Source organism: Euprymna scolopes, chromosome 39 (genome assembly GCF_053919585.1).
Source record: "Euprymna scolopes isolate OS-2025 chromosome 39, ASM5391958v1, whole genome shotgun sequence".
Lineage (NCBI taxonomy): Eukaryota > Metazoa > Mollusca > Cephalopoda > Sepiida > Sepiolidae > Euprymna > Euprymna scolopes.
Genome location: NC_136520.1, coordinates 45,074,573 through 45,098,849, shown reverse-complemented (window position 1 = coordinate 45,098,849; position 24,277 = coordinate 45,074,573). Strand labels below are relative to the sequence as shown.

At 39.6% G+C, this 24,277-nt stretch overlaps 51 non-coding genes across 51 annotated transcripts; all 51 read left to right on the top strand.

Annotated features, from left to right (window-relative positions):
• The first annotated feature begins 2,292 nt into the window (after window positions 1-2,292).
• Window positions 2,293-2,365, top strand: Trnaa-cgc (transfer RNA alanine (anticodon CGC)). Its single transcript has one exon. It is a non-coding gene; the product is annotated as a tRNA-Ala (tRNA).
• Window positions 2,366-2,714: 349 nt separating this feature from the next.
• Trnaa-cgc (transfer RNA alanine (anticodon CGC)) lies at window positions 2,715-2,787 on the top strand. The gene has a single exon. It is a non-coding gene; the product is annotated as a tRNA-Ala (tRNA).
• A 209-nt stretch (window positions 2,788-2,996) lies between these two features.
• Window positions 2,997-3,069, top strand: Trnaa-cgc (transfer RNA alanine (anticodon CGC)). The gene has a single exon. It is a non-coding gene; the product is annotated as a tRNA-Ala (tRNA).
• Window positions 3,070-3,137: 68 nt separating this feature from the next.
• On the top strand, window positions 3,138-3,210 carry Trnaa-cgc (transfer RNA alanine (anticodon CGC)). The gene has a single exon. It is a non-coding gene; the product is annotated as a tRNA-Ala (tRNA).
• Window positions 3,211-3,278: 68 nt separating this feature from the next.
• Window positions 3,279-3,351, top strand: Trnaa-ugc (transfer RNA alanine (anticodon UGC)). Its single transcript has one exon. It is a non-coding gene; the product is annotated as a tRNA-Ala (tRNA).
• A 68-nt stretch (window positions 3,352-3,419) lies between these two features.
• Trnaa-cgc (transfer RNA alanine (anticodon CGC)) lies at window positions 3,420-3,492 on the top strand. The gene has a single exon. It is a non-coding gene; the product is annotated as a tRNA-Ala (tRNA).
• A 68-nt stretch (window positions 3,493-3,560) lies between these two features.
• On the top strand, window positions 3,561-3,633 carry Trnas-cga (transfer RNA serine (anticodon CGA)). Its single transcript has one exon. It is a non-coding gene; the product is annotated as a tRNA-Ser (tRNA).
• Window positions 3,634-3,841: 208 nt separating this feature from the next.
• Window positions 3,842-3,914, top strand: Trnaa-cgc (transfer RNA alanine (anticodon CGC)). The gene has a single exon. It is a non-coding gene; the product is annotated as a tRNA-Ala (tRNA).
• Window positions 3,915-5,110: 1,196 nt separating this feature from the next.
• Trnaa-ugc (transfer RNA alanine (anticodon UGC)) lies at window positions 5,111-5,183 on the top strand. Its single transcript has one exon. It is a non-coding gene; the product is annotated as a tRNA-Ala (tRNA).
• Window positions 5,184-5,251: 68 nt separating this feature from the next.
• Window positions 5,252-5,324, top strand: Trnaa-cgc (transfer RNA alanine (anticodon CGC)). Its single transcript has one exon. It is a non-coding gene; the product is annotated as a tRNA-Ala (tRNA).
• Window positions 5,325-5,532: 208 nt separating this feature from the next.
• Trnaa-cgc (transfer RNA alanine (anticodon CGC)) lies at window positions 5,533-5,605 on the top strand. Its single transcript has one exon. It is a non-coding gene; the product is annotated as a tRNA-Ala (tRNA).
• A 773-nt stretch (window positions 5,606-6,378) lies between these two features.
• On the top strand, window positions 6,379-6,451 carry Trnaa-cgc (transfer RNA alanine (anticodon CGC)). The gene has a single exon. It is a non-coding gene; the product is annotated as a tRNA-Ala (tRNA).
• A 350-nt stretch (window positions 6,452-6,801) lies between these two features.
• Window positions 6,802-6,874, top strand: Trnaa-cgc (transfer RNA alanine (anticodon CGC)). Its single transcript has one exon. It is a non-coding gene; the product is annotated as a tRNA-Ala (tRNA).
• A 350-nt stretch (window positions 6,875-7,224) lies between these two features.
• Trnaa-cgc (transfer RNA alanine (anticodon CGC)) lies at window positions 7,225-7,297 on the top strand. The gene has a single exon. It is a non-coding gene; the product is annotated as a tRNA-Ala (tRNA).
• Window positions 7,298-7,506: 209 nt separating this feature from the next.
• On the top strand, window positions 7,507-7,579 carry Trnaa-cgc (transfer RNA alanine (anticodon CGC)). The gene has a single exon. It is a non-coding gene; the product is annotated as a tRNA-Ala (tRNA).
• A 68-nt stretch (window positions 7,580-7,647) lies between these two features.
• Trnaa-cgc (transfer RNA alanine (anticodon CGC)) lies at window positions 7,648-7,720 on the top strand. The gene has a single exon. It is a non-coding gene; the product is annotated as a tRNA-Ala (tRNA).
• A 914-nt stretch (window positions 7,721-8,634) lies between these two features.
• Window positions 8,635-8,707, top strand: Trnaa-cgc (transfer RNA alanine (anticodon CGC)). The gene has a single exon. It is a non-coding gene; the product is annotated as a tRNA-Ala (tRNA).
• A 68-nt stretch (window positions 8,708-8,775) lies between these two features.
• Window positions 8,776-8,848, top strand: Trnat-cgu (transfer RNA threonine (anticodon CGU)). Its single transcript has one exon. It is a non-coding gene; the product is annotated as a tRNA-Thr (tRNA).
• Window positions 8,849-8,916: 68 nt separating this feature from the next.
• Window positions 8,917-8,989, top strand: Trnaa-cgc (transfer RNA alanine (anticodon CGC)). The gene has a single exon. It is a non-coding gene; the product is annotated as a tRNA-Ala (tRNA).
• A 632-nt stretch (window positions 8,990-9,621) lies between these two features.
• Trnaa-cgc (transfer RNA alanine (anticodon CGC)) lies at window positions 9,622-9,694 on the top strand. Its single transcript has one exon. It is a non-coding gene; the product is annotated as a tRNA-Ala (tRNA).
• A 68-nt stretch (window positions 9,695-9,762) lies between these two features.
• Window positions 9,763-9,835, top strand: Trnaa-cgc (transfer RNA alanine (anticodon CGC)). The gene has a single exon. It is a non-coding gene; the product is annotated as a tRNA-Ala (tRNA).
• Window positions 9,836-9,903: 68 nt separating this feature from the next.
• On the top strand, window positions 9,904-9,976 carry Trnaa-cgc (transfer RNA alanine (anticodon CGC)). The gene has a single exon. It is a non-coding gene; the product is annotated as a tRNA-Ala (tRNA).
• A 68-nt stretch (window positions 9,977-10,044) lies between these two features.
• Trnaa-cgc (transfer RNA alanine (anticodon CGC)) lies at window positions 10,045-10,117 on the top strand. Its single transcript has one exon. It is a non-coding gene; the product is annotated as a tRNA-Ala (tRNA).
• Window positions 10,118-11,171: 1,054 nt separating this feature from the next.
• On the top strand, window positions 11,172-11,244 carry Trnaa-cgc (transfer RNA alanine (anticodon CGC)). Its single transcript has one exon. It is a non-coding gene; the product is annotated as a tRNA-Ala (tRNA).
• A 350-nt stretch (window positions 11,245-11,594) lies between these two features.
• Window positions 11,595-11,667, top strand: Trnaa-cgc (transfer RNA alanine (anticodon CGC)). The gene has a single exon. It is a non-coding gene; the product is annotated as a tRNA-Ala (tRNA).
• A 349-nt stretch (window positions 11,668-12,016) lies between these two features.
• Trnaa-cgc (transfer RNA alanine (anticodon CGC)) lies at window positions 12,017-12,089 on the top strand. Its single transcript has one exon. It is a non-coding gene; the product is annotated as a tRNA-Ala (tRNA).
• Window positions 12,090-12,298: 209 nt separating this feature from the next.
• Window positions 12,299-12,371, top strand: Trnaa-cgc (transfer RNA alanine (anticodon CGC)). Its single transcript has one exon. It is a non-coding gene; the product is annotated as a tRNA-Ala (tRNA).
• Window positions 12,372-12,439: 68 nt separating this feature from the next.
• On the top strand, window positions 12,440-12,512 carry Trnaa-cgc (transfer RNA alanine (anticodon CGC)). The gene has a single exon. It is a non-coding gene; the product is annotated as a tRNA-Ala (tRNA).
• Window positions 12,513-12,721: 209 nt separating this feature from the next.
• Window positions 12,722-12,794, top strand: Trnaa-cgc (transfer RNA alanine (anticodon CGC)). The gene has a single exon. It is a non-coding gene; the product is annotated as a tRNA-Ala (tRNA).
• A 349-nt stretch (window positions 12,795-13,143) lies between these two features.
• Trnaa-cgc (transfer RNA alanine (anticodon CGC)) lies at window positions 13,144-13,216 on the top strand. The gene has a single exon. It is a non-coding gene; the product is annotated as a tRNA-Ala (tRNA).
• Window positions 13,217-14,412: 1,196 nt separating this feature from the next.
• Window positions 14,413-14,485, top strand: Trnaa-ugc (transfer RNA alanine (anticodon UGC)). The gene has a single exon. It is a non-coding gene; the product is annotated as a tRNA-Ala (tRNA).
• A 68-nt stretch (window positions 14,486-14,553) lies between these two features.
• On the top strand, window positions 14,554-14,626 carry Trnaa-cgc (transfer RNA alanine (anticodon CGC)). Its single transcript has one exon. It is a non-coding gene; the product is annotated as a tRNA-Ala (tRNA).
• A 208-nt stretch (window positions 14,627-14,834) lies between these two features.
• On the top strand, window positions 14,835-14,907 carry Trnaa-cgc (transfer RNA alanine (anticodon CGC)). The gene has a single exon. It is a non-coding gene; the product is annotated as a tRNA-Ala (tRNA).
• Window positions 14,908-15,678: 771 nt separating this feature from the next.
• Trnaa-cgc (transfer RNA alanine (anticodon CGC)) lies at window positions 15,679-15,751 on the top strand. Its single transcript has one exon. It is a non-coding gene; the product is annotated as a tRNA-Ala (tRNA).
• Window positions 15,752-16,101: 350 nt separating this feature from the next.
• Trnaa-cgc (transfer RNA alanine (anticodon CGC)) lies at window positions 16,102-16,174 on the top strand. The gene has a single exon. It is a non-coding gene; the product is annotated as a tRNA-Ala (tRNA).
• A 350-nt stretch (window positions 16,175-16,524) lies between these two features.
• Trnaa-cgc (transfer RNA alanine (anticodon CGC)) lies at window positions 16,525-16,597 on the top strand. Its single transcript has one exon. It is a non-coding gene; the product is annotated as a tRNA-Ala (tRNA).
• A 209-nt stretch (window positions 16,598-16,806) lies between these two features.
• On the top strand, window positions 16,807-16,879 carry Trnaa-cgc (transfer RNA alanine (anticodon CGC)). Its single transcript has one exon. It is a non-coding gene; the product is annotated as a tRNA-Ala (tRNA).
• Window positions 16,880-16,947: 68 nt separating this feature from the next.
• Window positions 16,948-17,020, top strand: Trnaa-cgc (transfer RNA alanine (anticodon CGC)). Its single transcript has one exon. It is a non-coding gene; the product is annotated as a tRNA-Ala (tRNA).
• A 1,055-nt stretch (window positions 17,021-18,075) lies between these two features.
• On the top strand, window positions 18,076-18,148 carry Trnat-cgu (transfer RNA threonine (anticodon CGU)). The gene has a single exon. It is a non-coding gene; the product is annotated as a tRNA-Thr (tRNA).
• A 68-nt stretch (window positions 18,149-18,216) lies between these two features.
• Trnaa-cgc (transfer RNA alanine (anticodon CGC)) lies at window positions 18,217-18,289 on the top strand. Its single transcript has one exon. It is a non-coding gene; the product is annotated as a tRNA-Ala (tRNA).
• Window positions 18,290-18,921: 632 nt separating this feature from the next.
• Trnaa-cgc (transfer RNA alanine (anticodon CGC)) lies at window positions 18,922-18,994 on the top strand. Its single transcript has one exon. It is a non-coding gene; the product is annotated as a tRNA-Ala (tRNA).
• A 68-nt stretch (window positions 18,995-19,062) lies between these two features.
• Trnaa-cgc (transfer RNA alanine (anticodon CGC)) lies at window positions 19,063-19,135 on the top strand. Its single transcript has one exon. It is a non-coding gene; the product is annotated as a tRNA-Ala (tRNA).
• A 68-nt stretch (window positions 19,136-19,203) lies between these two features.
• Window positions 19,204-19,276, top strand: Trnaa-cgc (transfer RNA alanine (anticodon CGC)). The gene has a single exon. It is a non-coding gene; the product is annotated as a tRNA-Ala (tRNA).
• Window positions 19,277-19,344: 68 nt separating this feature from the next.
• On the top strand, window positions 19,345-19,417 carry Trnaa-cgc (transfer RNA alanine (anticodon CGC)). Its single transcript has one exon. It is a non-coding gene; the product is annotated as a tRNA-Ala (tRNA).
• Window positions 19,418-20,330: 913 nt separating this feature from the next.
• Window positions 20,331-20,403, top strand: Trnaa-cgc (transfer RNA alanine (anticodon CGC)). The gene has a single exon. It is a non-coding gene; the product is annotated as a tRNA-Ala (tRNA).
• A 1,617-nt stretch (window positions 20,404-22,020) lies between these two features.
• Trnaa-cgc (transfer RNA alanine (anticodon CGC)) lies at window positions 22,021-22,093 on the top strand. The gene has a single exon. It is a non-coding gene; the product is annotated as a tRNA-Ala (tRNA).
• Window positions 22,094-22,584: 491 nt separating this feature from the next.
• On the top strand, window positions 22,585-22,657 carry Trnas-cga (transfer RNA serine (anticodon CGA)). Its single transcript has one exon. It is a non-coding gene; the product is annotated as a tRNA-Ser (tRNA).
• A 208-nt stretch (window positions 22,658-22,865) lies between these two features.
• Window positions 22,866-22,938, top strand: Trnaa-cgc (transfer RNA alanine (anticodon CGC)). The gene has a single exon. It is a non-coding gene; the product is annotated as a tRNA-Ala (tRNA).
• A 773-nt stretch (window positions 22,939-23,711) lies between these two features.
• On the top strand, window positions 23,712-23,784 carry Trnaa-cgc (transfer RNA alanine (anticodon CGC)). Its single transcript has one exon. It is a non-coding gene; the product is annotated as a tRNA-Ala (tRNA).
• A 68-nt stretch (window positions 23,785-23,852) lies between these two features.
• On the top strand, window positions 23,853-23,925 carry Trnav-aac (transfer RNA valine (anticodon AAC)). The gene has a single exon. It is a non-coding gene; the product is annotated as a tRNA-Val (tRNA).
• Window positions 23,926-24,134: 209 nt separating this feature from the next.
• Trnaa-cgc (transfer RNA alanine (anticodon CGC)) lies at window positions 24,135-24,207 on the top strand. Its single transcript has one exon. It is a non-coding gene; the product is annotated as a tRNA-Ala (tRNA).
• The last annotated feature ends 70 nt before the right edge of the window (window positions 24,208-24,277 follow it).

Here is a 24,277-nt window from a genome sequence, read left to right as displayed (position 1 = left end):
GCTCATTTTAATATAATAAATCAGTCAGAAGAATATGGGGAATTAGCTAAGTTAGTAGAGCGCTCGCTTCGCATGTGAGAAGTACCGGGATCGATACCCGGATTCTCCACTCTTCGTTTTTCATCGGAAAATTGAAATTATTGCTAATTTGAATATAATAAATCAGTTTGAAGAATATAGGGAATTAGCTTAATTTGTAGAGCGCTCGCTTCGCATGTGAGAAGTACCGGGATCGATACCCGGATTCTCCACTTTTCGTTTTTCACCGGAAAATTGAATTATTGCTCATTTGAATATAATAAATCAGTTTGAAGAATATGTGGAATAAGCTCAATTAGTAGAGCGCTCGCTTCGCATGTGAGCAGTACCGGGATCGATACCCGGATTCTCCGCTCTTCGTTTTTCATCGGAAAATTGAATTATTGCTCATTTGAATATAATAAATCAGTCTGAAGAATATGGGGAATTAGCTCAATTTGTAGAGCGCTCGCTTCGCATGTGAGAAGTACCGAGATCGATACCCGGATTATCCACTCTTCGTTTTTCATCGGAAAATTGAGTTATTGCTCATTTGAATATAATAAATCAGTTTGAAGAATAGGGGAATTAGCTCAATTGGTAGAGCGCTCGCTTCGCATGTGAGAAGTACCGGGATCGATACCCGTATTCTCCACTTTTCGTTTTTCATCGGAAAATTGAATTATTGCTCATGTGAATATAATAAATCAGTTTGAAGAATATGGGGAATTAGCTCAATTGGTAGAGCGCTCGCTTCGCATGTGAGAGGTACCGGTATCGATACCCGGATTCTCCACTCTTCGTTTTTCATCGGAAAATTGAATTATTGCTCATTTGAATATAATAAATCAGTCTGAAGAATATGGGTGATTAGCTCAATTTGTAGAGCGCTCGCTTCGCATGTGAGAAGTACCGGGATCGATACCCGGATCCTCCACTTTTCGTTGTTCATCGGAACATTGAATTATTGCTCATTTGAATATAATAAATCAGTCTGAAGAATATGGGGAATTAGCTCAATTGGTAGAGCGCTCGCTTCTCATGTGAGAAGTACCGGTATCGATACCCGAATTCTTCACTCTTCGTTTTTCATCGGAAAATTGAATTATTGCTCATTTGAATATAATAAATCAGTCTGAAGAATATGGGGAATTAGCTCGATTGGTAGAGCGCTCGCTTCGCATGTGAACAATACCGGGATCGATACCCGGATTCTCCAGTCTTCGTTTTTCATCGGAAAATTGAATTATTTCTAATTTTAATATAATAAATCAGTCTGAAGAATATGGGGAATTAGCTCAATTGGTAGAGCGCTCGCTTCGCATGTTAGAAGTACCGGGATCGATACCCGGATTCTCCACTCTTCGTTTTTCATCGGAAAATTGAATTATTGCTCATTTAAATATAATAAATCAGTCAGAAGAATATGGGGAATTAGCTAAATTAGTAGAGCGCCCGCTTCGCATGTGAGAAGTACCGGGATCGATACCCGGATTCTCCACTCTTCGTTTTTCATCGGAAAATGGAATTATTGCTCATTTAAATATAATTAATCAGTCAGAAGAATATGGGGAATTAGCTCAATTGGTAGATCGCTCGCTTCGCATGTGAGAAGTACAGGGATCGATACCCGGATTCTCCACTCTTCGTTTTTCATCGGAAAATGGAATTATTGCTCATTTGAATATAATAAATCAGTCTGAAGAATATGGGGAATTAGCTCAATTGGTAGAGCGCTCGCGTCGCATGTGAGAAGTACTGGGATCGATACCCGGATTCTCCACTCTTCGTTTTTCATCGGAAAATTGAATTATTGCTCATTTGAATATAATAAATCAGTCTGAAGAATATGGGGAATTAGCTCAATTGGTAGAGCGCTAGCTTCGCATGTGAGAAGTACCGGGATCGATACCCGGATTCTCCACTCTTCGTTTTTCATCGGAAAATTGAATTATTGCTCATTTGAATATAATAAATCAGTCTGAAGAATATGGGGCATTAGCTCAATTCGTAGAGCGCTCGCTTCGCATGTGAGAAGTACCGGGATCGATACCCGGATTCTCCACTCTTCGTTTTTCATCGGAAAATTGAATTATTGCTCATTTGAATATAATAAATCAGTCTGAAGAATATGGGGAATTAGCTCAATTGGGAGAGCGCTCGCTTAACATGAGAGAAGTACCGGGATCGATACCCGGATTCTCCACTTTTCGTTTTTTATCGGAAAATTGAATGATTGCTCATTTTAATATAATAAATCAGTCTGAAGAATATGGGGAATTAGCTCAATTGGTAGAGCGCTCGCTTCGCATGTGAGAAGTACCGGGATCGATACCCGGATTCTCCACTTTTCGTTTTTAATCGGAAAATTGAATTATTGCTCATTTGAATATAATAAATCAGTCAGAAGAATATGGTGAATTAGCTCAATTGGTAGAGCGCTCGCTTCGCATGTGAGAAGTACCGGGATCGATACCCGGATTCTCCACTCTTCGTTTTTCATCGGAAAATTGAATTATTGCTCATTTTAATATAATTAATCAGTCTGAGGAATATAGGGAATTAGCTCAATTGGTAGAGCGCTCGCTTCGCATGTGAGAAGTACCGGGATCGATACCCGGATTCTCCACTCTTCGTTTTTCATAAGAAAATTGAATTATTGCTCATTGGATATAATAAATCAGTCTGAGGAATATAGGGAATTAGCTCAATTGGTAGAGCGCTCGCTTCGCATGTGAGAAGTACCGGGTTCGATACCCGGATTCTCCACTCTTCGTTTTTCATCGGAAAATTGAATTATTGCTCATTTGAATATAATAAATCAGTCTGAAGAATATGGGGAATTAGCTCAATTGGAAGAGCGCTCGCTTAACATGAGAGAAGTACCGGGATCGATACACGGATTCTCCACTTTTCGTTTTTCATCGGAAAATTGAATTATTGCTCATTTTAATATAATAAATCAGTCTGAAGAATATGGGGAATTAGCTCAATTGGTAGAGCGCTCGCTTCGCATGTGAGAAGTACCGGGATCGATACCCGGATTCTCCACTCTTCGTTTTTCATCGGAAAATTTAATTATTGCTCATTTGAATATAATAAATCAGTCTGAAGAATATGGGGAATTAGCTCAATTGGTAGAGCGCTCGCTTCGCATGTGAGAAGTACCGGGATCGATACCCGGATTCTCCACTCTTCGTTTTTCATCGGGAAATTTAATTATTGCTCATTTGAATATAATAAATCAGTCTGAAGAATATGGGGAATTAGCTCAATTGGTAGAGCGCTCGCTTTGCATGTGAGAAGTACCGGGATCGATACCCGGATTCTCCACTCTTCGTTTTTCATCGGAAAATTGAATTATTGCTTATTTGAATATAATAAATCAGTCTGAAGAATATGGGGAATTAGCTCAATTGGTAGAGCGCTCGCTTCGCATGTGAGAAGTACCGGGATCGATACCCGGATTCTCCACTCTTCGTTTTTCATCGGAAAATTGGATTATTGCTCATTTGAATATAATTAATCAGTCAGAAGAATATGGGGAATTAGCTCAATTGGTAGAGCGCTCGCTTCGAATGTGAGAAGTACCGGGATCGATACCCGGATTCTCCGCTCTTCGTTTTTCATCGGAAAATTGAATTATTGCTCATTTGAATATAATAAATAAGGCAGAAGAATATGGGGAATTAGCTCAATTGGTAGAGTGCTAGCTTCGCATGTTAGAATACCGGTATCCATACCCGGATTCTCCACTCTTCGTTTTTCATCGGAAAATTGAATTATTGCTCATTTGAATATAATAAATCAGTCTGAAGAATATGGGGAATTAGCTCAATTGGTAGAGCGCTCGCTTCGCATGTGAGAAGTACCGGGATCGATACCCGGATTCTCCACTCTTCGTTTTTAATCGGTAAATTGAATTATTGCTCAGTTGAATATAATAAATCAGTCTGAAGAATATGGGGAATTAGCTCAATTGGTAGAGCGCTCGCTTCTCATGTGAGAAGTACCGGTATCGATACCCGAATTCTTCACTCTTCGTTTTTCATCGGAAAATTGAATTATTGCTCATTTGAATATAATAAATCAGTCTGAAGAATATGTGGAATTAGCTCGATTGGTAGAGCGCTCGCTTCGCATGTGAACAATACCGGGATCGATACCCGGATTCTCCAGTCTTCGTTTTTCATCGGAAAATTGAATTATTTCTAATTTTAATATAATAAATCAGTCTGAAGAATATGGGGAATTAGCTCAATTGGTAGAGCGCTCGCTTCGCATGTTAGAAGTACCGGGATCGATACCCGGATTCTCCACTCTTCGTTTTTCATCGGAAAATTGAATTATTGCTCATTTAAATATAATAAATCAGTCAGAAGAATATGGGGAATTAGCTAAATTAGTAGAGCGCCCGCTTCGCATGTGAGAAGTACCGGGATCGATACCCGGATTCTCCACTCTTCGTTTTTCATCGGAAAATGGAATTATTGCTCATTTGAATATAATAAATCAGTCTGAAGAATATGGGGAATTAGCTCAATTGGTAGAGCGCTCGCGTCGCATGTGAGAAGTACTGGGATCGATACCCGGATTCTCCACTCTTCGTTTTTCATCGGAAAATTGAATTATTGCTCATTTGAATATAATAAATCAGTCTGAAGAATATGGGGAATTAGCTCAATTGATAGAGCGCTCGCTTCGCATGTGAGAAGTACCGGGATCGATACCCGGATTCTCCACTCTTCGTTTTTCATCGGAAAATTGAATTATTGCTCATTTGAATATAATAAATCAGTCTGAAGAATATGGGGAATTAGCTCAATTCGTAGAGCGCTCGCTTCGCATGTGAGAAGTACCGGGATCGATACCCGGATTCTCCACTCTTCGTTTTTCATCGGAAAATTGAATTATTGCTCATTTGAATATAATAAATCAGTCTGAAGAATGTGAGGAATTAGCTCAATTGGGAGAGCGCTCGCTTAACATTAGAGAAGTACCGGGATCGATACCCGGATTCTCCACTTTTCGTTTTTTATCGGAAAATTGAATGATTGCTCATTTTAATATAATAAATCAGTCTGAAGAATATGGGGAATTAGCTCAATTGGTAGAGCGCTCGCTTTGCATGTGAGAAGTACCGGGATCGATACCCGGATTCTCCACTCTTCGTTTTTCATCGGAAAATTGAATTATTGCTCATTTGAATATAATAAATCAGTCAGAAGAATATGGGGAATTAGCTCAATTGGTAGAGCGCTCGCTTCGCATGTGAGAAGTACCGGGATCGATACCCGGATTCTCCACTCTTCGTTTTTCATCGGAAAATTGAATTATTGCTCATTTGAATATAATAAATCAGTCTGAAGAATATGGGGAATTAGCTCAATTAGTAGAGCGCTCGCTTAACATGAGAGAAGTACCGGGTCGATACCCGGATTCTCCACTTTTCGTTTTTCATCGGAAAATTGAATTATTGCTCATTTTAATATAATAAATCAGTCTGAAGAATATGGGGAATTAGCTCAATTGGTAGAGCGCTCGCTTCGCATGTGAGAAGTACCGGGATCGATACCCGGATTCTCCACTCTTCGTTTTTCATCGGAAAATTTAATTATTGCTCATGTAAATATAATAAATCAGTCAGAAGAATATGGGGAATTAGCTCAATTGGTAGAGCGCTCGCTGCGCATGTGAGAAGTACCGGGATCGATACCCGGATTCTCCACTCTTCGTTTTTCATCGGAAAATTGAATTATTGCTCATTTGAATATAATAAATCAGTCTGAAGAATATGGGGAATTAGTTCAATTGGTAGAGCGCTCGCTTCGCATGTGAGAAGTACCGGGATCGATACCCGGATTCTCCACTCTTCGTTTTTCATCGGGAAATTTAATTATTGCTCATTTGAATATAATAAATCAGTCTGAAGAATATGGGGAATTAGCTCAATTCGTAGAGCGCTCGCTTCGCATGTGAGAAGTACCGGGATCGATACCCGGATTCTCCACTCTTCGTTTTTCATCGGAAAATTGAATTATTGCTCATTTGAATATAATAAATCTGTCTGAAGAATATGGGGAATTAGCTCAATTGGTAGAGCGCACGCTTTACATGTGAGAAGTACCGGGATCGATACCCGGATTCTCCACTTTTCGTTTTTCATCGGAAAATTGAATTATTGCTCATTTTAATATAATAAATCAGTCTGAAGAATATGGGAAATTAGCTCCATTGGTAGAGCCCTCGCTTCGCATGTGAAAAGTACCGGGATCGATACCCGGATTCTCCACTCTTCGTTTTTCATCGGAAAATTGAATTATTGCTCATTTGAATATAATAAATCAGTCAGAAGAATATGGGGAATTAGCTCAATTGGTAGAGCGCTCGCTTCGCATGTGAGAAGTACCGGGATCGATACCCGGATTCTCCACTCTTCGTTTTTCATCGGAAAATTGAATTATTGCTCATTTTAATATAGTAAATCAGTCTGAAGAATATGGGGAATTAGCTAAATTAGTAGAGCGCTCGCTTTGCATGTGAGAAGTACCCGGATCGATACTCGGATTCTCCACTCTTCGTTTTTCCTCGGAAAATTGAATTATTGCTCATTTGAACATAATAAATCAGTCAGAAGAATATGGGGAATTAGCTCGATTGGTAGAGCGCTAGCTTCGCATGTTGGAAGTACCGGGATCGATACCCGGATTCTCCACTCTTCGTTTTTCATCGGAAAATTGAATTATTGCTCATTTGAATATAATAAACCAGTCTGAAGAATATGGGGAATTAGCTCAATTGGTAGAGCGCTCGCTTCGCATGTGAGAAGTACCGGGATCGATACCCGGATTCTCCACTCTTCGTTTTTCATCGGAAAATTGAATTATTGCTCATTTGAATATAATAAATCAGTCAGAAGAATATGGTGAATTAGCTCAATTTGTAGAGCGCTCGCTTCGCATGTGAGAAGTACCGGGATCGATACCCGGATTCTCCACTCTTCGTTTTTCATCGGAAAATTGAATTATTGCTCATTTGAATATAATAAATCAGTCTGAAGAATATGGGGAATTAGCTCAATTGGTAGAGCGCTCGCTTCGCATGTGAGAGGTACCGGTATCGATACCTTGATTCTCCACTCTTCGTTTTTCATCGGAAAATGGAATTATTGCTCATTTAAATATAATAAATCAGTCAGAAGAATATGGGGAATTAGCTCAATTGGTAGAGCGCTCGCTTCGCATGTGAGAAGTACCGGGATCGATACCCGGATTCTCCACTCTTCGTTTTTCATCGGAAAATGGAATTATTGCTCATTTGAATATAATAAATCAGTCTGAAGAATATGGGGTATTAGCTCAATTGGTAGAGCGCTCGCGTCGCATGTGAGAAGTACTGGGATCGATACCCGGATTCTCCACTCTTCGTTTTTCATCGGAAAATTGAATTATTGCTCATTTGAATATAATAAATCAGCCTGAAGAATATGGGGAATTAGCTCAATTGGTAGAGCGCTCGCTTCGCATGTGAGAAGTACCGGGATCGATACCCGGATTCTCCACTCTTCATTTTTCATCGGAAAATTGAATTATTGCTCATTTGAATATAATAAATCAGTCAGAAGAATATGGGGAATTAGCTCAATTGGTAGAGCGCTCGCTTCGCATGTGAGAAGTACCGGGATCGATACCCGGATTCTCCACTCTTCGTTTTTCATCGGAAAATTGAAGTATTGCTCATTTGAATATAATAAATCAGTCTGAAGAATATGGGGAATTAGCTATATTGGTAGAGCGCTCGCTTCGCCTGTGAGAAGTACCGGGATCGATACCCGGATTCTCCACTCTTCGTTTTTCATCGTAAAATTTAATTATTGCTCATTTGAATATAATATATCAGTCAGAAGAATATGGGGAATTAGATCAATTTGTAGAGCGCTCGCTTCGCATGTGAGAAGTACCGGGATCGATACCCGGATTCTCCAGTCTTCGTTTTTCATCGGAAAATTGAATTATTGCTCATTTGAATATAATAAATCGGGCAGAAGAATATAGGGAATTAGCTCAATTGGTAGAGCGCTAGCTTCGCATGTGAGAAGTACCGGGATCGATACCCTGACACTCCACTCTTCGTTTTTCATCGGAAAATTGAATTATTGCTCATTTGAATATAATAAATCAGTCTGAAGAATATGGGGAATTAGCTCAATTGGTAGAGCGCTCGCTTCGCATGTGATAAGTACCGGGATCGATACCCGGATTCTCCACTCTTCGTTTTTCATCGGAAAATGGAATTATTGCTCATTTGAATATAATAAATCAGTCAGAAGAATATGGGGAATTAGCTCAATTTGTAGAGCGCTCGCTTCGCATGTGAGAAGTACAGGGATCGATACCCGGATTCTCCAATCTTCGTTTTTCATCGGAAAATTGAATTATTGCTCATTTGAATATAATAAATCATTCTGAAGAATATGGGGAATTAGCTCAATTGGTAGAGCGCTCGCTTCGCATGTGAGAAGTACCGGGATCGATACCCGGATTCTCAACTCTTTGTTTTTCATCGGAAAATTGAATTATTGCTCATTTGAATATAATAAATCAGTCTGAAGAATATGGGGAATTAGCTCAATTGGTAGAGCGCTCGCTTCGCATGTGAGAAGTACCGGGATCGATACCCGGATTCTCCACTCTTCGTTTTTCATCGTAAAATTGAATTATTGCTCATTTGAATATAATAAATCAGTCTGAAGAATATGGGGAATTAGCTCAATTGGTAGAGCGCTCGCTTCGTATGTGAGAAGTACCGGGATCGATACCCGGATTCTCCAGTCTTCGTTTTTCATCGGAAAATTGAATTATTGCTCATTTGAATATAATAAATCAGTCAGAAGAATATGGGGAATTAGCTCAATTGGTAGAGCGCTCGCTTCGCATGTGAGAAGTACCGGGATCGATACCCGGATTCTCCACACTTCGTTTTTCATCGGAAAATTGAATTATTCCTCATTTGAATATAATAAATCAGTCAGAAGAATATGGGAAATTAGCTAAATTAGTAGAGCGCTCGCTTCGCATGTTAGAAGTACCGGGATCGATACCCGGATTCTCCACTCTTCGTTTTTTATCGGAAAATTGAATTATTGCTCATTTGAATATAATAAATCAGTCTGAAGAATATGGGGAATACGCTCAATTGGTAGAGCGCTCGCTTCGCATGTCAGAATTACCGGGATCGATACCCGGATTCTCCACTCTTCGTTTTTCATCGGAAAATTGAATTATTGCTCATTTGAATATAATAAATCAGTTTGAAGAATATGTGGAATTAGCTCACTTTGTAGAGCGCTCGCTTCGCATGTGAGAAGTACCGGGATCGATACCCGGATTCTCCACTTTTCGTTTTTAATCGGAAAATTGAATTATTGCTCATTTGAATATAATAAATCAGTTTGAAGAATATGTGGAATTAGCTCAATTAGTAGAGCTCTCGCTTCGCATGTGAGCAGTACCGGGATCGATACCCGGATTCTCCACTCTTCGTTTTTAATCGGAAAATGGAATTATTGCTCATTTGAATATAATAAATCAGTCAGAAGAATATGGGGAATTAGCTCAATTGGTAGAGCACTCGCTTCGCATGTGAGAAGTACCGGGATCGATACCCGGATTCTCCACTCTTCGTTTTTCATCGGAAAATTGAATTATTGCTCATTTGAATATAATAAATCAGTCTGAAGAATATGGGGAATTAGCTCAATTGGTAGAGCGCTCGCTTCGCATGTGAGAAGTACCGGGATCGATACCCGGATTCTCCACTCTTCGTTTTTCATCGGAAAATTGAATTATTGCTCATTTGAATATAATAAATCAGTCTGAAGAATATGGGGAATTAGCTCAATTGGTAGAGCGCTCGCTTCGCATGTGAGAAGTACCGGGATCGATACCCGGATTCTCCACTCTTGGTTTTTCATCGTAAAATTGAATTATTGCTCATTTGAATATAATAAATCAGTCTGAAGAATATGGGGAATTAGCTCAATTGGTAGAGCGCTCGCTTCGCATGTGAGAAGTACCGGGATCGATACCCGGATTCTCCAGTCTTCGTTTTTCATCGGAAAATTGAATTATTGCTCATTTGAATATAATAAATCAGCCTGAAGAATATGGGGAATTAGCTCAATTGGTAGATTGCTCGCTTCGCATGTGAGAAGTACCGGGATCGATACCCGGATTCTCCACACTTCGTTTTTCATCGGAAAATTGAATTATTGCTCATTTGAATATAATAAATCAGTCAGAAGAATATGGGAAATTAGCTAAATTAGTAGAGCGCTCGCTTCGCATGTGAGAAGTACCGGGATCGATACCCGGATTCTCCACTCTTCGTTTTTTATCGGAAAATTGAATTATTGCTCATTTGAATATAATAAATCAGTCTGAAGAATATGGGGAATACGCTCAATTGGTAGAGCGCTCGCTTCGCATGTGAGCAGTACCGGGATCGATACCCGGATTCTCCACTTTCGTTTTTCATCGGCAAATTGAATTATTGCTCATTTGAATATAATAAATCAGTCAGAAGAATATGGGGAATTTGCTAAGTTAGTAGAGCGCTCGCTTCGCATGTGAGAAGTACCGGGATCGATACCCGGATTCTCCACTCTTCGTTTTTTATCGGAAAATTGAATTATTGCTCATTTGAATATAATAAATCAGTCTGAAGAATATGGGGAATACGCTCAATTGGTAGAGCGCTCGCTTCGCATGTCAGAATTACCGGGATCGATACCCGGATTCTCCACTCTTCGTTTTTCATCGGAAAATTGAATTATTGCTCATTTGAATATAATTAATCAGTCAGAAGAATATGGGGAATTAGCTCAATTGGTAGATCGCTCGCTTCGCATGTGAGAAGTACCGGGATCGATACCCGGATTCTCCACTCTTCGTTTTTCATCGGAAAATGGAATTATTGCTCATTTGAATATAATAAATCAGTCTGAAGAATATGGGGAATTAGCTCAATTGGTAGAGCGCTCGCGTCGCATGTGAGAAGTACTGGGATCGATACCCGGATTCTCCACTCTTCGTTTTTCATCGGAAAATTGAATTATTGCTCATTTGAATATAATAAATCAGTCTGAAGAATATGGGGAATTAGCTCAATTGGTAGAGCGCTCGCTTCGCATGTGAGAAGTACCGGGATCGATACCCGGATTCTCCACTCTTCGTTTTTCATCGGAAAATTGAATTATTGCTCATTTGAATATAATAAATCAGTCTGAAGAATATGGGGCATTAGCTCAATTCGTAGAGCGCTCGCTTCGCATGTGAGAAGTACCGGGATCGATACCCGGATTCTCCACTCTTCGTTTTTCATCGGAAAATTGAATTATTGCTCATTTGAATATAATAAATCAGTCTGAAGAATATGGGGAATTAGCTCAATTGGGAGAGCGCTCGCTTAACATGAGAGAAGTACCGGGATCGATACCCGGATTCTCCACTTTTCGTTTTTTATCGGAAAATTGAATGATTGCTCATTTTAATATAATAAATCAGTCTGAAGAATATGGGGAATTAGCTCAATTGGTAGAGCGCTCGCTTCGCATGTGAGAAGTACCGGGATCGATACCCGGATTCTCCACTTTTCGTTTTTAATCGGAAAATTGAATTATTGCTCATTTGAATATAATAAATCAGTCAGAAGAATATGGTGAATTAGCTCAATTGGTAGAGCGCTCGCTTCGCATGTGAGAAGTACCGGGATCGATACCCGGATTCTCCACTCTTCGTTTTTCATCGGAAAATTGAATTATTGCTCATTTTAATATAATTAATCAGTCTGAGGAATATAGGGAATTAGCTCAATTGGTAGAGCGCTCGCTTCGCATGTGAGAAGTACCGGGATCGATACCCGGATTCTCCACTCTTCGTTTTTCATAAGAAAATTGAATTATTGCTCATTGGATATAATAAATCAGTCTGAGGAATATAGGGAATTAGCTCAATTGGTAGAGCGCTCGCTTCGCATGTGAGAAGTACCGGGTTCGATACCCGGATTCTCCACTCTTCGTTTTTCATCGGAAAATTGAATTATTGCTCATTTGAATATAATAAATCAGTCTGAAGAATATGGGGAATTAGCTCAATTGGAAGAGCGCTCGCTTAACATGAGAGAAGTACCGGGATCGATACACGGATTCTCCACTTTTCGTTTTTCATCGGAAAATTGAATTATTGCTCATTTTAATATAATAAATCAGTCTGAAGAATATGGGGAATTAGCTCAATTGGTAGAGCGCTCGCTTCGCATGTGAGAAGTACCGGGATCGATACCCGGATTCTCCACTCTTCGTTTTTCATCGGAAAATTTAATTATTGCTCATTTGAATATAATAAATCAGTCTGAAGAATATGGGGAATTAGCTCAATTGGTAGAGCGCTCGCTTCGCATGTGAGAAGTACCGGGATCGATACCCGGATTCTCCACTCTTCGTTTTTCATCGGGAAATTTAATTATTGCTCATTTGAATATAATAAATCAGTCTGAAGAATATGGGGAATTAGCTCAATTGGTAGAGCGCTCGCGTCGCATGTGAGAAGTACCGGGATCGATACCCGGATTCTCCACTCTTCGTTTTTCATCGGAAAATTGAATTATTGCTTATTTGAATATAATAAATCAGTCTGAAGAATATGGGGAATTAGCTCAATTGGTAGAGCGCTCGCTTCGCATGTGAGAAGTACCGGGATCGATACCCGGATTCTCCACTCTTCGTTTTTCATCGGAAAATTGGATTATTGCTCATTTGAATATAATTAATCAGTCAGAAGAATATGGGGAATTAGCTCAATTGGTAGAGCGCTCGCTTCGAATGTGAGAAGTACCGGGATCAATACCCGGATTCTCCGCTCTTCGTTTTTCATCGGAAAATTGAATTATTGCTCATTTGAATATAATAAATAAGGCAGAAGAATATGGGGAATTAGCTCAATTGGTAGAGTGCTAGCTTCGCATGTTAGAATACCGGTATCCATACCCGGATTCTCCACTCTTCGTTTTTCATCGGAAAATTGAATTATTGCTCATTTGAATATAATAAATCAGTCTGAAGAATATGGGGAATTAGCTCAATTGGTAGAGCGCTCGCTTCGCATGTGAGAAGTACCGGGATCGATACCCGGATTCTCCACTCTTCGTTTTTAATCGGTAAATTGAATTATTGCTCAGTTGAATATAATAAATCAGTCTGAAGAATATGGGGAATTAGCTCAATTGGTAGAGCGCTCGCTTCTCATGTGAGAAGTACCGGTATCGATACCCGAATTCTTCACTCTTCGTTTTTCATCGGAAAATTGAATTATTGCTCATTTGAATATAATAAATCAGTCTGAAGAATATGGGGAATTAGCTCGATTGGTAGAGCGCTCGCTTCGCATGTGAACAATACCGGGATCGATACCCGGATTCTCCAGTCTTCGTTTTTCATCGGAAAATTGAATTATTTCTAATTTTAATAAAATAAATCAGTCTGAAGAATATGGGGAATTAGCTCAATTGGTAGAGCGCTCGCTTCGCATGTTAGAAGTACCGGGATCGATACCCGGATTCTCCACTCTTCGTTTTTCATCGGAAAATTGAATTATTGCTCATTTAAATATAATAAATCAGTCAGAAGAATATGGGGAATTAGCTAAATTAGTAGAGCGCCCGCTTCGCATGTGAGAAGTACCGGGATCGATACCCGGATTCTCACCTCTTCGTTTTTCATCGGAAAATGGAATTATTGCTCATTTGAATATAATAAATCAGTCTGAAGAATATGGGGAATTAGCTCAATTGGTAGAGCGCTCGCGTCGCATGTGAGAAGTACTGGGATCGATACCCGGATTCTCCACTCTTCGTTTTTCATCGGAAAATTGAATTATTGCTCATTTGAATATAATAAATCAGTCTGAAGAATATGGGGAATTAGCTCAATTGATAGAGCGCTCGCTTCGCATGTGAGAAGTACCGGGATCGATACCCGGATTCTCCACTCTTCGTTTTTCATCGGAAAATTGAATTATTGCTCATTTGAATATAATAAATCAGTCTGAAGAATATGGGGAATTAGCTCAATTCGTAGAGCGCTCGCTTCGCATGTGAGAAGTACCGGGATCGATACCCGGATTCTCCACTCTTCGTTTTTCATCGGAAAATTGAATTATTGCTCATTTGAATATAATAAATCAGTCTGAAGAATATGAGGAATTAGCTCAATTGGGAGAGCGCTCGCTTAACATTAGAGAAGTACCGGGATCGATACCCGGATTCTCCACTTTTCGTTTTTTATCGGAAAATTGAATGATTGCTCATTTTAATATAATAAATCAGTCTGAAGAATATGGGGAATTAGCTCAATTGGTAGAGCGCTCGCTTTGCATGTGAGAAGTACCGGGATCGATACCCGGATTCTCCACTCTTCGTTTTTCATCGGAAAATTGAATTATTGCTCATTTGAATATAATAAATCAGTCAGAAGAATATGGGGAATTAGCTCAATTGGTAGAGCGCTCGCTTCGCATGTGAGAAGTACCGGGATCGATACCCGGATTCTCCACTCTTCGTTTTTCATCGGAAAATTGAATTATTGCTCATTTGAATATAATAAATCAGTCTGAAGAATATGGGGAATTAGTTCAATTAGTAGAGCGCTCGCTTAACATGAGAGAAGTACCGGGTCGATACCCGGATTCTCCACTTTTCGTTTTTCATCGGAAAATTGAATTATTGCTCATTTGAATATAATAAATCAGTCTGAAGAATATGGGGAATTAGCTCAATTGGTAGAGCGCTCGCTTCGCATGTGAGAAGTACCGGGATCGATACCCGGATTCTCCACTCTTCGTTTTTCATCGGAAAATTTAATTATTGCTCATGTAAATATAATAAATCAGTCAGAAGAATATGGGGAATTAGCTCAATTGGTAGAGCGCTCGCTGCGCATGTGAGAAGTACCGATCGATACCCGGATTCTCCACTCTTCGTTTTTCATCGGAAAATTGAATTATTGCTCATTTGAATATAATAAATCAGTCTGAAGAATATGGGGAATTAGTTCAATTGGTAGAGCGCTCGCTTCGCATGTGAGAAGTACCGGGATCGATACCCGGATTCTCCACTCTTCGTTTTTCATCGGGAAATTTAATTATTGCTCATTTGAATATAATAAATCAGTCTGAAGAATATGGGGAATTAGCTCAATTGGTAGAGCGCTCGCTTCGCAGGTGAGAAGTACCGGGATCGATACCCGGATTCTCCACTCTTCGTTTTTCATCGGAAAATTGAATTATTGCTCATTTGAATATAATAAATCTGTCTGAAGAATATGGGGAATTAGCTCAATTGGTAGAGCGCACGCTTTACATGTGAGAAGTACCGGGATCGATACCCGGATTCTCCACTTTTCGTTTTTCATCGGAAAATTGAATTATTGCTCATTTTAATATAATAAATCAGTCTGAAGAATATGGGAAATTAGCTCCATTGGTAGAGCCCTCGCTTCGCATGTGAAAAGTACCGGGATCGATACCCGGATTCTCCACTCTTCGTTTTTCATCGGAAAATTGAATTATTGCTCATTTGAATATAATAAATCAGTCAGAAGAATATGGGGAATTAGCTCAATTGGTAGAGCGCTCGCTTCGCATGTGAGAAGTACCGGGATCGATACCCGGATTCTCCACTTTTCGTTTTTCATCGGAAAATTGAATTATTGCTCATTTTAATATAGTAAATCAGTCTGAAGAATATGGGGAATTAGCTAAATTAGTAGAGCGCTCGCTTTGCATGTGAGAAGTACCCGGATCGATACTCGGATTCTCCACTCTTCGTTTTTCCTCGGAAAATTGAATTATTGCTCATTTGAACATAATAAATCAGTCAGAAGAATATGGGGAATTAGCTCGATTGGTAGAGCGCTAGCTTCGCATGTTGGAAGTACCGGGATCGATACCCGGATTCTCCACTCTTCGTTTTTCATCGGAAAATTGAATTATTGCTCATTTGAATATAATAAACCAGTCTGAAGAATATGGGGAATTAGCTCAATTGGTAGAGCGCTCGCTTCGCATGTGAGAAGTACCGGGATCGATACCCGGATTCTCCACTCTTCGTTTTTCATCGGAAAATTGAATTATTGCTCATTTGAATATAATAAATCAGTCAGAAGAATATGGTGAATTAGCTCAATTTGTAGAGCGCTCGCTTCGCATGTGAGAAGTACCGGGATCGATACCCGGATTCTCCACTCTTCGTTTTTCATCGGAAAATTGAATTATTGCTCATTTGAATATAATAAATCAGTCTGAAGAATATGGGGAATTAGCTCAATTGGTAGAGCGCTCGCTTCGCATGTGAGAGGTACCGGTATCGATACCTTGATTCTCACCTCTTCGTTTTTCATCGGAAAATGGAATTATTGCTCATTTAAATATAATAAATCAGTCAGAAGAATATGGGGAATTAGCTCAATTGGTAGAGCGCTCGCTTCGCATGTGAGAAGTACCGGGATCGATACCCGGATTCTCCACTCTTCGTTTTTCATCGGAAAATGGAATTATTGCTCATTTGAATATAATAAATCAGTCTGAAGAATATGGGGAATTAGCTCAATTGGTAGAGCGCTCGCGTCGCATGTGAGAAGTACTGGGATCGATACCCGGATTCTCCACTCTTCGTTTTTCATCGGAAAATTGAATTATTGCTCATTTGAATATAATAAATCAGCCTGAAGAATATGGGGAATTAGCTCAATTGGTAGAGCGCTCGCTTCGCATGTGAGAAGTACCGGGATCGATACCCGGATTCTCCACTCTTCATTTTTCATCGGAAAATTGAATTATTGCTCATTTGAATATAATAAATCAGTCAGAAGAATATGGGGAATTAGCTCAATTGGTAGAGCGCTCGCTTCGCATGTGAGAAGTACCGGGATCGATACCCGGATTCTCCACTCTTCGTTTTTCATCGGAAAATTGAAGTATTGCTCATTTGAATATAATAAATCAGTCTGAAGAATATGGGGAATTAGCTATATTGGTAGAGCGCTCGCTTCGCCTGTGAGAAGTACCGGGATCGATACCCGGATTCTCCACTCTTCGTTTTTCATCGTAAAATTGAATTATTGCTCATTTGAATATAATATATCAGTCAGAAGAATATGGGGAATTAGATCAATTTGTAGAGCGCTCGCTTCGCATGTGAGAAGTACCGGGATCGATACCCGGATTCTCCAGTCTTCGTTTTTCATCGGAAAATTGAATTATTGCTCATTTGAATATAATAAATCGGGCAGAAGAATATAGGGAATTAGCTCAATTGGTAGAGCGCTAGCTTCGCATGTGAGAAGTACCGGGATCGATACCCTGACACTCCACTCTTCGTTTTTCATCGGAAAATTGAATTATTGCTCATTTGAATATAATAAATCAGTCTGAAGAATATGGGGAATTAGCTCAATTGGTAGAGCGCTCGCTTCGCATGTGATAAGTACCGGGATCGATACCCGGATTCTCCACTCTTCGTTTTTCATCGGAAAATGGAATTATTGCTCATTTGAATATAATAAATCAGTCAGAAGAATATGGGGAATTAGCTCAATTTGTAGAGCGCTCGCTTCGCATGTGAGAAGTACCGGGATCGATACCCGGATTCTCCAATCTTCGTTTTTCATCGGAAAATTGAATTATTGCTCATTTGAATATAATAAATCAGTCTGAAGAATATGGGGAATTAGCTCAATTGGTAGAGCGCTCGCTTCGCATGTGAGAAGTACCGGGATCGATACCCGGATTCTCAACTCTTTGTTTTTCATCGGAAAATTGAATTATTGCTCATTTGAATATAATAAATCAGTCTGAAGAATATGGGGAATTAGCTCAATTGGTAGAGCGCTCGCTTCGCATGTGAGAAGTACCGGGATCGATACCCGGATTCTCAACTCTTCGTTTTTCATCGTAAAATTGAATTATTGCTCATTTGAATATAATAAATCAGTCTGAAGAATATGGGGAATTAGCTCAATTGGTAGAGCGCTCGCTTCGTATGTGAGAAGTACCGGGATCGATACCCGGATTCTCCAGTCTTCGTTTTTCATCGGAAAATTGAATTATTGCTCATTTGAATATAATAAATCAGTCAGAAGAATATGGGGAATTAGCTCAATTGGTAGAGCGCTCGCTTCGCATGTGAGAAGTACCGGGATCGATACCCGGATTCTCCACACTTCGTTTTTCATCGGAAAATTGAATTATTCCTCATTTGAATATAATAAATCAGTCAGAAGAATATGGGAAATTAGCTAAATTAGTAGAGCGCTCGCTTCGCATGTGAGAAGTACCGGGATCGATACCCGGATTCTCCACTCTTTGTTTTTTATCGGAAAATTGAATTATTGCTCATTTGAATATAATAAATCAGTCTGAAGAATATGGGGAATACGCTCAATTGGTAGAGCGCTCGCTTCGCATGTCAGAATTACCGGGATCGATACCCGGATTCTCCACTCTTCGTTTTTCATCGGAAAATTGAATTATTGCTCATTTGAATATAATAAATCAGTTTGAAGAATATGTGGAATTAGCTCACTTTGTAGAGCGCTCGCTTCGCATGTGAGAAGTACCGGGATCGATACCCGGATTCTCCACTTTTCGTTTTTAATCGGAAAATTGAATTATTGCTCATTTGAATATAATAAATCAGTTTGAAGAATATGTGGAATTAGCTCAATTAGTAGAGCGCTCGCTTCGCATGTGAGCAGTACCGGGATCGATACCCGGATTCTCCACTCTTCGTTTTTCATCGGAAAATGGAATTATTGCTCATTTGAATATAATAAATCAGTCAGAAGAATATGGGGAATTAGCTCAATTGGTAGAGCACTCGCTTCGCATGTGAGAAGTACCGGGATCGATACCCGGATTCTCCACTCTTCGTTTTTCATCGGAAAATTGAATTATTGCTCATTTGAATATAATAAATCAGTCTGAAGAATATGGGGAATTAGCTCAATTGGTAGAGCGCTCGCTTCGCATGTGAGAAGTACCGGGATCGATACCCGGATTCTCCACTCTTCGTTTTTCATCGGAAAATTGAATTATTGCTCATTTGAATATAATAAATCAGTCTGAAGAATATGGGGAATTAGCTCAATTGGTAGAGCGCTCGCTTCGCATGTGAGAAGTACCGGGATCGATACCCGGATTCTCCACTCTTGGTTTTTCATCGTAAAATTGAATTATTGCTCATTTGAATATAATAAATAAGTCTGAAGAATATGGGGAATTAGCTCAATTGGTAGAGCGCTCGCTTCGCATGTGAGAAGTACCGGGATCGATACCCGGATTCTCCAGTCTTCGTTTTTCATCGGAAAATTGAATTATTGCTCATTTGAATATAATAAATCAGCCTGAAGAATATGGGGAATTAGCTCAATTGGTAGATTGCTCGCTTCGCATGTGAGAAGTACCGGGATCGATACCCGGATTCTCCACACTTCGTTTTTCATCGGAAAATTGAATTATTGCTCATTTGAATATAATAAATCAGTCAGAAGAATATGGGAAATTAGCTAAATTAGTAGAGCGCTCGCTTCGCATGTGAGAAGTACCGGGATCGATACCCGGATTCTCCACTCTTCGTTTTTTATCGGAAAATTGAATTATTGCTCATTTGAATATAATAAATCAGTTTGAAGAATTTGGGGAATACGCTCAATTGGTAGAGCGCTCGCTTCGCATGTGAGCAGTACCGGGATCGATACCCGGATTCTCCACTTTCGTTTTTCATCGGCAAATCGAATTATTGCTCATTTGAATATAATAAATCAGTCAGAAGAATATGGGGAATTTGCTAAGTTAGTAGAGCGCTCGCTTCGCATGTGAGAAGTACCGGGATCGATACCCGGATTCTCCACTCTTCGTTTTTTATCGGAAAATTGAATTATTGCTCATTTGAATATAATAAATCAGTCTGAAGAATATGGGGAATACGCTCAATTGGTAGAGCGCTCGCTTCGCATGTCAGAATTACCGGGATCGATACCCGGATTCTCCACTCTTCGTTTTTCATCGGAAAATTGAATTATTGCTCATTTGAATATAATAAATCAGTTTGAAGAATATAGGGAATTAGCTCAATTTGTAGAGCGCTCGCTTCGCATGTGAGAAGTTACGGGATCGATACCCGGATTCTCCACTCTTCTTTTTTCATCGGAAAATTGAATTATTGCTCATTTGAATATAATAAATCAGTCTGAAGAATATGGGGAATTAGCTCAATTGGTAGAGCGCTCGCTTCGCATGTGAGAAGTACCGGGATCGATACCCGGATTCTCCACTCTTCGTTTTTCATCGTAAAATTGAATTATTGCTCATTTGAATATAATATATCAGTCTGAAGAATATGTGGAATTAGCTCAATTGGTAGAGCGCTCGCTTCGCATGTGAGAAGTACCGGGATCGATACCCGGATTCTCCAGTCTTCGTTTTTCATCGGAAAATTGAATTATTGCTCATTTGAATATAATAAATCAGCCTGAAGAATATGGGGAATTAGCTCAATTAGTAGAGCGCTCGCTTCGCATGTGAGAAGTACCGGGATCGATACCCGGATTCTCCACTCTTCGTTTTTTATCGGAAAATTGAATTATTGCTTATTTGAATATAATAAATCAGTCTGAAGAATATGGGGAATACGCTCAATTGGTCGAGCGCTGTCTTCGCATGTGAGCAGTACCGGGATCGATACCCGGATTCTCCACTCTTCGTTTTTCATCGGCAAATTGAATTATTGCTCATTTGAATATAATAAATCAGTCAGAAGAATATGGGGAAGTAGCTAAGTTAGTAGAGCGCTCGCTTCGCATGTGAGAAGTACCGGGATCGATACCCGGATTCTCCACTCTTCGTTTTTCATCGGAAAATTTAAATTATTGCTAATTTGAATATAATAAATCAGTCTGAAGAATATGGGGAATTAGCTCAATTGGTAGAGCGCTCGCTTCGCATGTCAGAAGTACCGGGATCGATACCCGGATTCTCCACTCTTCGTTTTTCATCGGAAAATTGAATTATTGCTCATTTGAATATAATAAATCAGTTTGAAGAATATAGGGAATTAGCTCAATTTGTAGAGCGCTCGCTTCGCATGTGAGAAGTACCGGGATCGATACCCGGATTCTCCACTCTTCGTTTTTCATCGGAAAATTGAATTATTGCTCATTTGAATATAATAAATCAGTCTGAAGAATATGGGGAATAAGCTCAATTGGTAGAGCGCTCGCTTCGCATGTGAGAAGTACCGGGATCGATACCCGGATTCTCCACTCTTCGTTTTTCATCGTAAAATTGAATTATTGCTCATTTGAATATAATAAATCAGTCTGAAGAATATGTGGAATTAGCTCAATTGGTAGAGCGCTCGCTTCGCATGTGAGAAGTACCGGGATCGATACCCGGATTCTCCACTCTTCGTTTTTCATCGGAAAATTGAATTATTGCTCATTTGAATATAATAAATCAGCCTGAAGAATATGGGGTATTAGCTCAATTAGTAGAGCGCTCGCTTCGCATGTGAGAAGTACCGGGATCGATACCCGGATTCTCCACTCTTCGTTTTTTATCGGAAAATTGAATTATTGCTCATTTGAATATAATAAATCAGTCTGAAGAATATGGGGAATACGCTCAATTGGTAGAGCGCTCGCTTCGCATGTGAGCAGTACCGGATCGATACCCGGATTCTCCACTCTTCGTTTTTTATCGGAAAATTGAATTATTGCTCATTTGAATATAATAAATCAGTCTGAAGAATATGGGGAATACGCTCAATTGGTAGAGCGCTCGCTTCGCATGTGAGCAGTACCGGATCGATACCCGGATTCTCCACTCTTCGTTTTTCATCGGAAAATTGAATTATTGCTCATTTGAATATAATAAATCAGTTTGAAGAATAGGGGAATTAGCTCAATTGGTAGAGCGCTCGCTTCGCATGTGAGAAGTACCGGGATCGATACCCGGATTCTCCACTTTTCGTTTTTCATCGGAAAATTGAATTATTGCTCATTTGAATATAATAAATCAGTTTGAAGAATGTGGGGAATTAGCTCAATTGGTAGAGCGCTCGCTTCGCATGTGAGAGGTACCGGTATCGATACCCGGATTCTCCACTCTTCGTTTTTCATCGGAAAATTGAATTATTGCTCATTTGAATATAATAAATCAGTCTGAAGAATATGGGTGATTAGCTCAATTTGTAGAGCGCTCGCTTCGCATGTGAGAAGTACCGGGATCGATACCCGGAGCCTCCACTTTTCGTTGTTCATCGGAACATTGAATTATTGCTCATTTGAATATAATAAATCAGTTTGAAGAATATGTGGAATTAGCTCAATGGGTAGAGGGCGCGCTTCGCATGTGAGAAGTACCGGGATCGATACCCGGATTCTCCACTCTTCGTTTTTCATCGGAAAATTGGATTATTGCTCATTTGAATATAATAAATCAGTCAGAAGAATATGGGGAATTAGCTCAATTGGTAGAGCGCTCGCTTCGAATGTGAGAAGTACCGGGATCGATACCCGGATTCTCCGCTCTTCGTCTTTCATCGGAAAATTGAATTATTGCTCATTTGAATATAATAAATAAGGCAGAAGAATATGGGGAATTAGCTCAATTGGTAGAGCGCTAGCTTCGCATGTTAGAATACCGGTATCCATACCCGGATTCTCCACTCTTCGTTTTTCATCGGAAAATTGAATTATTGCTCATTTGAATATAATAAATCAGTCTGAAGAATATGGGGAATTAGCTCAATTGGTAGAGCGCTCGCTTCGCATGTGAGAAGTACCGGGATCGATACCCGGATTCTCCACTCTTCGTTTTTCATCGGAAAATTGAATTATTGCTCATTTGAATATAATAAATCAGTCTGAAGAATATGGGGAATTAGCTCAATTGGTAGAGCGCTCGCTTCTCATGTGAGAAGTACCGGTATCGATACCCGAATTCTTCACTCTTCGTTTTTCATCGGAAAATTGAATTATTGCTCATTTGAATATAATAAATCAGTCTGAAGAATATGGGGAATTAGCTCAATTGATAGAGCGCTCGCTTCGCATGTGAGAAGTACCGGGATCGATACCCGGATTCTCCACTCTTCGTTTTTCATCGGAAAATTGAATTATTGCTCATTTGAATATAATAAATCAGTCTGAAGAATATGGGGAATTAGCTCAATTCGTAGAGCGCTCGCTTCGCATGTGAGAAGTACCGGGATCGATACCCGGATTCTCCACTCTTCGTTTTTCATCGGAAAATTGAATTATTGCTCATTTGAATATAATAAATCAGTCAGAAGAATATGGGGAATTAGCTCAATTGGTAGAGCGCTCGCTGCGCATGTGAGAAGTACCGGGATCGATACCCGGATTCTCCACTCTTCGTTTTTCATCGGAAAATTGAATTATTGCTCATTTGAATATAATAAATCAGTCTGAAGAATATGGGGAATTAGTTCAATTGGTAGAGCGCTCGCTTCGCATGTGAGAAGTACCGGGATCGATACCCGGATTCTCCACTCTTCGTTTTTCATCGGGAAATTGAATTATTGCTCATTTGAATATAATAAATCAGTCTGAAGAATATGGGGAATTAGCTCAATTGGTAGAGCGCTCGCTTCGCATGTGAGAAGTACCGGGATCAATACCCGGATTCTCCACTCTTCGTTTTTCATCGGAAAATTGAATTATTGCTCATTTGAATATAATAAATCTGTCTGAAGAATATGGGGAATTAGCTCAATTGGTAGAGCGCTCGCTTAACATGTGAGAAGTACCGGGATCGATACCCGGATTCTCCACTTTTCGTTTTTCATCGGAAAATATAATTATTGCTCATTTTAATATAATAAATCAGCCTGAAGAATATGGGAAATTAGCTCCATTGGTAGAGGCCTCGCTTCGTATGTGAAAAGTACCGGGATCGATACCCGGATTCTCCACTCTTCGTTTTTCATCGGAAAATTGAATTATTGCTCATTTCAATATAATAAATCAGTATGAAGAATATGGGGAATTAGCTCAATTGGTAGAGCGCTCGCTTCGCATGTGAGAAGTACCGGGATCGATACCCGGATTCTCCACTCTTCGTTTTTCATCGGAAAATTGAATTATTGCTCATTTTAATATAGTAAATAAGTCTGAAGAATATGG